This window comes from Electrophorus electricus, chromosome 21 (genome assembly GCF_013358815.1).
Source record: "Electrophorus electricus isolate fEleEle1 chromosome 21, fEleEle1.pri, whole genome shotgun sequence".
Taxonomy (NCBI): domain Eukaryota; kingdom Metazoa; phylum Chordata; class Actinopteri; order Gymnotiformes; family Gymnotidae; genus Electrophorus; species Electrophorus electricus.
The window spans coordinates 9,104,105-9,112,851 of record NC_049555.1 but is presented as its reverse complement, the minus strand read 5'-3'; positions in this window follow the sequence as shown (position 1 = coordinate 9,112,851).

Below are 8,747 nucleotides of genomic sequence, written 5' to 3'. Positions count from 1 at the left end.
ATTTACTGCATTCTGTCCCATTTCGACACAATTTGCCGTGAGCCAGTTAATATGCAAGTTATCCGTTGGAGAGGGCGCGAGACGGACCATTTCAGTGTCAATTTACAGCAAAAAGAGAGGACTGGAGCACTCTTTGTTCTTTAGAGCTCTTTAGCCTAATTCAATTGTACCTTTCAATACCTTATGATATGCAGGAAGTGGTTGGCTCCCTCGATCACATTAGGAGATGGGATAAAATAGTAAAACTCTTTTTTAAATGCTGGAAGTATGCACTGGGAGAAAAGCAGATAAAAAGGGAAGCTTACTTTTGCCATGTCTGAGGGCTGAGGAGTGGATGTAAGTGCTTTAGACTGAGCACTAAATGCGAGATATCCATCATCGAGCTAGTACAAACAGTAATGGAAGATGCTCCTATATTGACCATTTTTCAGGTCTTTCGCACTATCCCTGCCTTTCAAAGCATGAAAGCCCAGAATGGCAAAGTCTGGAATGGTCAGAAAGTCAACCAAAACGTCCTTGTTTCATTCTCAAATACCTGAATAAAAGCCTTTAAAATATGTAAAAAAAATTAAATTAAATTTAAAAATTAAAGATTCTAAAATGGAAGTCATTATAGGGAGGTAGTCATTGTAAAAAAAAATCTTGACTGTTTTGGTGATAAATATAAGATCATAAATCGCATAATACGATACATAATAAAGCACCATACCGAGCTAGTGCATGGACAGCAGCATTGAAGGGGAGGCAAAGTGTTACATGAGGCACATAAAACAATGAATCAGAAAGGAAGGGGGAATGAGAGATTTCTTTCCTGATACTTTCAAATTAAGCCCTTTGTGCCTTTACAAAGGTCCAGGGTGTCCAATTCAAGAAAGGAATGCATTCACACTTAAGAGAGAAGCTTCTTAATGGAAACTTGAAATGATTCTTACCCTAAGCTGCTGGCAGGCATATTTCAGAGCATTAATATTTACAGCACATCATGCTGTAGTTGAAAGAATACAATTTGAAGATGCATGCTTGGATACATTTAAAATGCATGCATAAAGAAAGACAGCAGTTATGAAATCAAGTGGCCTGATCTGCTGAATTGCATCAAGGTGCCCAAAAATATCCACGAACCAGCCAGCCAGCCCACCAACCAACCCACCCACCCACCCACCAACCAACCAACAACCAATACATTTAGGCTCTAGATGATCACATTTAACATAAATGCAGTAAATTAAGCTGTGATGCCAGGTTGCTTTGAAATCTTCATCTCTGGACATTGCTTGCCTGTTTTTGGCTGTTAGTTTGCTCATACACATTAGGCCTTCATTAACTTAAAAATGTTATGGACATGTTTCCAGTACTCTAAACATCAGCAATGTTGGGATATAACCATCCATCGAGACAGAACAATATATTGACTGTATTAGATTGTAAGTAAACATTTTAAAAGCAGTTCGGCTTTTCCCAACATATTACGTTGCGTCCAATTTACCCTCTCTGAAGCTTTGAATAAAGTATAGCAGAAGTGTTCCTCTTGAGGTACGGGTCATTGAACATGATGAGCCTTTCAAGCAACTGAAAATAGCAACTGCTGAAGCAACCCAATTATGATCCGATCCTTTCCATTTTATTTGTTTTCTCCTTTTACCTTGCGAACAATAGGTCAGACGTGATCGACCGGACCCCGGCGCTTCAAAACGGACAGCTCGGCCTCTATTTGAGGATCAATAGCAGCGGCTAACCGCCTCCGTCCATATTCAAATAGAACGTGCCGGGGCTGCGGCGCGCATCATCTCCTCAAAGTCATGTACGATTAGGCACACCCGCTTCAGCGAGCCAGGAAAGCAGCCGGAGTGGGAAATATATTAAACTAATGAACAGGGGCCTTGCCAGGGCTCTGTGTCACGATATTAAACACTTTAGCCGCATACATCCAAATGAGACAGGTACGTATATTGCAATAAAAAGACTACGGAGGCGGTCCTCCTAAAGAAAGCAAAAAGTGAATAAGACCACATGAAACACCGTGTAGTTGAAGACGTCTTGCTCTGTGCGCGGCAACGTAGCCCGAGGCGTTACCTTTGTCTCCATCGTGGCACTGACTTGCACCGTGTATTGTGGCTCGACAGCCCTGATTTCATGCAATATGGAGGATTACGGAATTGAATCGAACGCTAGGCATTTTTGTTCAGATTTCTAAATTAGGATTTTCTGTCTGCATAATGACAGAAGTCTCTTTTTTCGCCAAATCAATAGCAGCTATTTATATGAGCGGTAATCCCTCTCACAACACTGAACTGCCAGTAAAAGTGACGGTTTAGAGTCTAATGGCTAAATAAAATAAAAAAAAATTTAAAACTTACTAAATTAATGCAAATCGCTTTCATTCCATTTAAGCTAAGACTGCGTTTCATCGTAAGAGACCTCTCCACTACTAGGAGAAAAAAATGAGACTACGCAAAGCTTTATGCATGTAATGAAGGGGAAAGGCTGCGCCTCCTCGGCTCGAAAGAGAGCGCGCACAGACCGGCGGAAACGCGACAGCTCGCGGGTCCCGGACTCTCGTCAGCGCGAGCAAGGCCGACAAGTAGGCTATCAGCCAAGAGATCATTAAGCTGGGGCTGGAGAGCCATCGCCGGTGTGCGGGGGATGTCATGGCAACAAGGGTTCGCCCTGCTTGAGAGACGAGATAAAAACACAATGAGAGGCAGGGTGCAGGGGCCGCGCAACGATCGCCCCTGATCGATGCGTCTCGCTCGCCCTCTTTTTCTCTGTACACTTCTCTTCAGAGATGGAGGAATAAAGCAAGTATCGTTTAGCTTTTGTGGCTAGTGGTGCTTGCTAGTAGTGACGCGAAAGGTGGGGGGGGTCTTTAAATATACTGAACAAAGAAGGAAACCGCTGGGGGGGAAAAAAAAACACAATCAAAACAGTTGCCAGGGCTACTGTGAAAGAGTGAGATATTTACTCTCATATAATTGTTGACCCCCTGAAAAGTTTTGGAAAAGAATCTTTTTTTTTCCACGTTTCATGCAGGGCGGTTTACTAACTAGAAACGCCCTGCTGACATAATGAGTGTCTGAATGGGATCCGCAGGGGAAAGTCAGTCCGCTAATACCTGCGCACTCGGGTGTCACGGTAGCTTTTATCGTGCAAGCAGAACCAGGGCTGACGGACGAAGTGCAAACAGACTGCAGGTGAACTTCCAGCTGGACTAATTTGTGCCTCTCTCTCCATTACGCTCCCGCGGACGCTCCACGCGCTCTCGCTCGCTGAATGCTCTGCAAAACCACTCGGGGTTTTTTTGGGGGTGGGGGGTTGTTTTGGGGTTAGTTTTTTTGGGGGTTGGTGCCTGCGCGCGCGCACACGGCAGAAAGTTCGCCAACATGTGCTAATCAATGCAGTGAAAGCAATCTGTCAGGAAATCTTTAGCATTAAGACTCTCTCCCTCAATGGGGATCAGGCCCGTTCACAGGGGTGGGGTACGGCTCGATTTTAGGAATCTGTCTTTACGCATCCCTCTATGTCAATACAGATTACGAGCGCATCTTTTATCTTTTCAGCCACACAGACCAGTTACCAGTTACTCATTTGAATGGATTGAATAGATGAGGGTGTTTTTACCTTTTTTAATAAATAAAAAAAATACTCCTATGAATACATTCAAATCCTTCCCTAATTCAAATTCTGATGCCATATGCAAACTATGAAATCTAATCATTCTTTTTAATCCAAGCAATTCACTGAAGGCATTTTTTTTTTTTTTACCTTACTTCTTTTAATACATGAGAGGATAAACACAGCCTACCTATTGTGGACGGCAAAGCACTTTTCTTTGAAACTTAAGACCAAGAATTTGCTTCAGGATTGACTGTTTGGCAGCCGTCGGCACATGCATGCAAAGTAACTGGGTTATATTTACGCGGCGTGTTTTATTTCATTTTTAGTGAAATATCTGATTTGCGACCTCGCAAAGTGCAGCTCAATTACAAAGAACTGTATTTACTGGTATTACAATGGCGGCAAAAATAGGCCTTTTCATATCAATGCCATCGAATATAAAAGGAGCTCATAAAACGTGTGAAGAAGAGGAGCGATGATGAGCAAATAAAAGCAAATTTTGACATTTCACATTCAGAGCTTCTCTTTATAGGTCAGAGGCAACCCTGGCCGACCCCTGTATTGTTTCTAAATGCCATTTTGTTAAAGAGGATCGCAGGAATTAATTAATGCACGGGTAGCTGCCGCCGTCAAGAGGCGCACATTAAAATCAATGATTAATAAATTCAAAACACACAACAAACTCAGAGGGGAGATGAAACTAGTATTGTGCTTCCCAGGAAGCAGCCCCAGTGCGGTCCTCCCACCAGCGAGGCGGCCACTTGGACGCCTAATGGAAAGTCGCTGGTGCCAGCTGTGTGCCTGTGAATAAAATCACTTTAATTAAAGGCATTACAATGGGAAGGGAATGGAGCAGAATTGACGGGAAACGGCCTCTCTACTTGACATACACACATTGACAAGGCAAAGGAACAGAGGTCTCCAATGATCCTATCGCGAATGATCCAAATCCCCCTCCTTCTTAAGTAATATTTAGCACCTTACATCAATCGCGGCATAAAACATGCAAACACATCATGTGCCTGTCTTAATGTTCTTTGCGGGCAAGATAATGCCATCTTCTGCCATCTGTAAAAGCATTAGCACAATGCATTGAAAAAAATCTTATCCGTGACTAGACATCGTGTTACTAATTATCACGCAAGGTTTCGTCAGATTTTAAAATATAAACTAATCAGTTTTTTTTCCTTAAACATAAAACAAGGCACCCGGCAAAATTTAGGATGAATTTATTATGAAACGTATTTCTTAGCTAAAACGTGTGAACCAGTAGATATGCGATTGTCTAGGCTTCTAAATATTGTGCTGTTTCGCTGGCAAACAAACCAGTAAAAGAACCGTCCACCCACATAGAAGGGAGGAAGGGGCCCTCATAATCTGATACAAAACAAAGATGAGCCCTGATTACATTCACCCCCTCCTCCTGTTTTAAATAGACTGGGATCAGTGCCCAGAGCCAGCTGGGGTAAGCACAGCATGATGGATACGACAAGATCAGTGTATCTTATTATCAATCACAAGGGGGCGACAAACACACTTCTAAGTCTAAGTCTACATATACTCTAGGGGGTAGACATTTTTATTTACAAAGGTGGCTTGGCTGCATTTTTTTTTCGCAACTAAGTATGGGTACAACCAATGAAAGCAATCAGCTATTGTAATACTGAAACCAACTGAGTTCCTTAAAAGCAGATACAGACCTTTAAAATGTTTTTCGAGTTTTTAGACGATTCTCAATATGCCTCTATCAGTAAAGAACTGATTTTAAAGCCCACTACAGTTTAGTCTTCATCTTCATCTTACTACAATACTTTGTTCAAAGAGATTGTTTTAGACCGTTCTATTTTGCAGTCTTATTGTGATTTATTGTCTGTGTTAGATGTGGCATTTAATAATATTATTATTATTATTATTATTATTATTATTATTATTATTATTATTATTACAGATACATTTTAGTTGTATTTTGAACTACAGTTTTTGAACTAGCTACACCATAATTTATCTAGTGCCTACTAAACTCATGTTGCTTGCACTTTTGAGCTCAATCAGTATATGGTTCAGTATAAATTGAACCCCCCCCCCCCCCCCCCCCCCCCAGCAGCCTCCATCAGGTGGCATTGGCGTCCACGTGGGTGTTTGTTTGCGCTTTGTGCTTTCGTTACACGTGCTTGTGTGTTTCAGCTCGCTGCCACGCCCCACTCAGGTGGTGTGCACCTTGCCTCATTCTGAACGCCACCTACTTTGTTATGTTATTATTTTGTGACCCTTTTTCAGTCCTTGAATGTTGCATCAGCTTCTTTTGTTACCATTAGTGCATTTTCTTGCTAATTTTTATTCATTTCTTTAAATGCTTCAGTTGGGGACTGGCTCTTGCTTGCTCCTTTTTTCCCTATACATTCTTTGCCCGTGACAAGTGTCTTCTAACTGCTTCAAATGTAAACGTGTTTGGCAACCAGCTTGTCTCATTTGGAGCCATTTTCATTAACATCTCTTTTCGTTCAGCACATATAAAACAAGCACCAATGAGGTAACTTGTCTACTTGTGCACTGAATCAGCATATAACATATATAACATATGAATCAACATATAACATATGTTTAAAAATAATAATAACAACAGTGTACCCAAAGGTATGACTGAGTCCAGTCACCCTATGAGCTTTGAGCCTCTGACTCTCCACTAGAACATGAGGACTACCAAATCCACCTCCAGACTTTTGTTAACCTGCCGGACACTTTTATAAACAGTAACTTCATACATGTTTTTGATTTAATTACTATAGTTTTTCTTAGCAACATAAAATGTTGCATGTGTGTGTTAGTATGTGGGTTTCATTTGAAGGTGCAAATTGTTCTTTCGTTGTTGAGGTTTTTAGTTTTGTGTTTGGATTTGTGCTTTCTTTCTCTCTCTTTGTTGTTGTCCGTTGCTTTGTCCATGCAGAGATCCAGTGCAACTTTTGCTGGATTCAAGACTCTGTGGAGATTAAGTATTTCACTTTCTTAACTAAATCAGTGGATATCTGACTTCTTAGTCTGACGATGCCGTTAGAGACATTAAGATACACACCACCAAACCTGGACAGGGCAGTACACTAAGACGACTCATCAAATGGATGTGTGTGAAATGAGCTACCCTGTACCACAGACGACAAAGGGGAAAATATTGATGGTGTTCAGCCCTTCGCATCACTCCCAGATGAGCTTAACATTGCTTATGTTCAGTCTGATGCAGACAACGCAGCACCATGCAGCCACATGTGGGCAGGGGGGCTACTGCATTGACCCTAGAAACAGCCAACATAAGGCAAAAGGGTCGACCTCCACAAAGTCACCACCTCAAGTTATCCGTCATTGTCCCTGTGCCAAATGAATAAGTAGTCTACTGTCTAAATGACTATCACCCTGTCACACCGACCTCAGTCATTATGAAGTGCTTTGAGTGATTAAGCAAATCCCACACCTGATCCTCCCTTTCTGATACCTTAGACCCTTTTCAGTTTGCATATATACCAAACAGGTCTACGGACGGTGTCATCGCCATGGTAACATATACTGCACTTACCCACGTGGACAGAGGGAGTACATATTTCTGAATCTCCTTCATCGATTACAGCTTGGCATTCAATACTATCATTCTTTCAAAAGTCTTCTCTAAGCTCACTGATCTCAGACCGGATATCTCTATCTGCGGCTGGATATCTGACTTATTTGACTGCAGCTGGATATTTGGCCCAAGGTGGTGAGAACTGGCAGAGATACATTTTCCATGTTGATCCTCACTAGGGGCACGCATCAGGGCTGTGTGCTCTGATCTATATGCCTTGTTCGCTTACAACTGTCCTGCCAAACATAGCTTTAATATCATCATTAAGTTGGCTGCTGATATGACTGTCCTGGGCCTCATGATGACATGATGACAACAATGATAAAAAAAAGAGACACCCTACAGAGAGGAGGTGAAGGAACTAACCAGCTGTTGCCAGGACAGCCATCTAGCTCTCAATGTCAGTAAACCTAAATAGATTATTCTGGGCTACAGGAGGCAGCAGGTGGGTTGACACTGCCCTGTCTATATTTGCGATGATGATGCTGAAAGAGTTAGCAGCTTCAAGTTTCTTGGTGTGTACATCACTGAAGACCATACTGGACACTACAACCAGACACCATTGTCAAGAAAGCTTTTCAGAAGCTTTATTTCCTGAGGAGACTGAGCACATTTGGCATGATCACCAGCATTCTCAAGAAACTCTACAGGTGTGCTATTGAACTTGAGAGCTTGCTGATGGGTTGTGCCATGGTCTGGTCACAGTTACAGATCACTACAGAAAGTGCTGGAGGTAGCACAGCACATTACTGGCAACAGACTCCCGGCCATTCAGGCTATCTTCCACACAGCGTCATCATGGCCCACAGTCATCCAGCAGGCAGGCTGTTCTCCTCGTTACCATCTGGCACACGATACAGGAGCATGGCTGCATGTACCATCAGGCTTAAGAACAGTTACCAGAACCAGGCTTTTCAACTCATAATCCAATGCTTATGTGCACTGACTTTTTGCTCCGGGCACTGTCACTGCACTGTTTCCATAAATGTATCAATCCATTGAACTGTCGACAAGAATTGCTGCAACTCACCAGAACTGCTACTTACAATATGCAGTACAGCTGCTCTATCCTTTTTATTGCCTCATTAGGCTACGATTCATGCAGGGTTTTGAGGAATAAGTTGTCTATAAACCACAAACATTCATTACATATATCTTACATGTCCACTATCAATAAAAGTGTATAACTGTAGATCAGGGCGTGGGTGTGATTGAGGGTTATACAGTTTGTCCTCCAAAATTCTAGCTGACCAAGAGACATTTAAGGTGTATAACTGTGCTTTCTTTAAGCCCACCCATCCATAAACATCAAAGGATGTATTCCAGAAGCAAAATATGCAGCAAAATAAAGAAACAAACAAATAAATAAACAAAACAGACAGGCAAAATCATAGCAAAAGGAGAATCATCTGATTACGGTGATTAAATGTTACTTTGTACATTTAATAATTTGCAATTTTGTATAATATGTTTGAAGCAAATTTAACTTCCTAGGCTTTTATAATTAGTGAGCTGTTAAGCTGTA